Below are 2,700 nucleotides of genomic sequence, written 5' to 3' on the forward strand. Positions count from 1 at the left end.
ATTTCAGAACAGTCACGGGAAGCAACCTAAGAAAAAACTAAACTCCCCCCGAAAGACTATGAAGGCTCAACAGTACCGACCGGCCGCCGTGTCATCCTCAGCCCACAGACGTCACTGCATGCGGACGCGGAGGGGCATGTGGTCAGCACACCGCTCTTCCGGCCGTGTGTCAGATTCCGAGACCGGAGCCGCTACTTCTCGATCGAGTAGCTCTTCAGTTTACCTCACAATGGCTGAGTACATCCTGCTTGCCAACAGCGCTCGGCAGACCGGATGGTCACCCAACCAAGTGCTAGCCCAGCCCGACAGCGCTTAACTTCGGTGATCTGGCGGGAACCGGTGCTGCCACTGCGGCAAGGCCGTTGGCTCGGGAAGTAGTCACGCCAACAAAATATCTAGAAGTATGCATTAAAGTGATACGAACAATCTTCAGGAATTGTAGTCCATCCTCAAAGGAAGTAGCTTACGAAACCCTCGTTCAACCAGTATGAATATTGCTTGTCAGTCTGGGATTTGCACGAGATGGAAGTTATAGAGGAAATAGAGGAAATCCAAAGAAGGGCAGCACGTTTCGTTACAGCTTCATTTAGTAGCCACCTAAGCCTCTCTAAGATCTCAATCAACTACAGTGGCAAACGCTGAAATTTTGAAAGTGGAGGAGTCTTCGCCTGATGGTTTCCACAAAAGCCCGTACCCATAAAAAGAAGCCTCCGAACCGAGACAACAACGGAAATGTTACAACTGAGTCAGACCGATGCACGTGACTTATTTAGCCGCCTTATCACACTGGACGAGTGCTGGGTGTATCACTACGGCTCTCGACAAAGGAGAAAAGCAAGCAGTGCAAACGTGTGGACTCAGCACCGGATGAAGAAACCACTGCATGACAGGCTTTTCCTGAATGACGACCGTCTGCTTAACAGTCAGAACGCAGACTTGTACGACCAGTATTTCCGCCAAGTCATCCATCCATGTGTAAAGTGCGTCGTATTGAAGGGCTAACACCGTCACGGAGTATCATTTCTTCGAGGTGAGGATTTAACAGTACGAGTACCTCTCGTAGACCGCAGATGACAGCACGATCAGTCTCAGCTAATAAAGGAACATGGACAAGAACTTAACCGAGTTTAAGAATAAAGAGGACCTAGAGAAACACTGTGACTAGCTGCTCATAACAAAACAGATGGCCTTACATTGGTTCTGACCATGAACTTGTTTCTGCCGAGCGGAGAACAGGTCAACGCCAAAACATGAAGTCACTGCTACTGCTGTTCTGTGTACTTGTGTGTGTGTGTGTGCGCGTGTGTTTACCCTAACAAGTCCGATAGAAAACTCAGCGAGAATCCACGTAGATGTGACCGATGATAGTACATTAATTGCCTCTATGCTTATTATTCCACTTGCAATCAATTCTGTCTTACTGCCCAATTTTCAGTACTTCGTTGGCCGATATTTCGGGCAGATAACGTTAAGTGGTAAATCAAAAACTGTGGCCTAAATCCACCACGTAATACTCAGTAACTGGAAGTAATCGTCAAATGTCGAGTGTTTGACTGGCTGGGCCGGCCGCTGTGGTCGAGCGTTCTAGGCGCTTCAGTCCGGAACCACGCGGCTGCTACGGTCGCAGGTTCGAATCCTGCCTCGAGCATGGATGTCTGTGATATCCTTAGGTTAGGTAGGTTTAAATAACTCTAAGACTAGCGGACTGATTACCTCAGATGTCAAGTCCCACAGTGCTTGAGCCATTTGAAACTTTTTTTTTTACTCGCTGGGTGAGCTCCACTCATCCTTCTTAACATTGTAATCACTTACGTATACTCCTAAACGTTGATACTCTGCAGGTTTTATTCCATACTCACAATGGTCTAGAGTGGAATGTTGTGCGAAGCACGTTGGGTTCGATGTAGGGACAGCTGAAACTCATAACCTGTGACAGGAGATCTAATGCTCCGGTATTTTCTTTGTAACAGGGCAAAATTCCCAGAATTCATTAGCCATGCTCGAGAGATTTGCATTAATATATTGTCCTTGTCACAAAATATAGATCTTACCCTCTGGTGTTTCTCAAAGAAAACAGGCATATATTTTGTAATCTCGATACGAAAGTAGGAAACAGCTGCAGAAATAAGATGCTGATCTATTCCTCATGCGCTTTTCAAGATTCTTTAAGCCGACAACAAGTGATTGTTAACGCTTCTATCTCATTTAGCGCTCATAAGTCCCATTCCTTTTTCATGGCTTCTTTCTAACTACTTCATTACCACTCATATTTTTCCTTCTCTTAGCCTCCTACCTATCTACTTTATCACTAGTATGTACCATTCGTTCCTTTTTTCTTTTTCTTTGCTTTCTTCCTATCTTTAAGGTGTACACAGCAATAATTAGTAAATCTTTCTTTCCTGATGCCCACAATTTTGAGGCACTAACACATTCTACGGTGTCTCGACATACTCGTAAAACTTTGGATTCCTAAGGTTATTTAGAAATTTATTTGTTTCTTGACCTGCTGGCTAATTTCTCTGGACTGATTGACTGCTATTTGATGGCATGTCGAGTTAAACGTTTGACTCCTTCAGCTAGATTTTCGGGGGTTTTCTTAAGAAGTCGCGTAGTACCTGAGACAACGGTGTTGTAAACACGTTAGTCCGTCATTGTAATTAAGAGATTAGTGGCAGCTATAGCGTACTAAGAGGTACTGTA

At 45.0% G+C, this 2,700-nt stretch overlaps 1 pseudogene; it reads right to left on the reverse strand.

Annotated features, from left to right (window-relative positions):
* Positions 1-249: 249 nt before the first annotated feature.
* Positions 250-367, reverse strand: LOC126285694 (5S ribosomal RNA; annotated as a pseudogene).
* Positions 368-2,700: the final 2,333 nt, after the last annotated feature.

Source organism: Schistocerca gregaria, chromosome 8, assembly GCF_023897955.1.
Source record: "Schistocerca gregaria isolate iqSchGreg1 chromosome 8, iqSchGreg1.2, whole genome shotgun sequence".
NCBI lineage: Eukaryota > Metazoa > Arthropoda > Insecta > Orthoptera > Acrididae > Schistocerca > Schistocerca gregaria.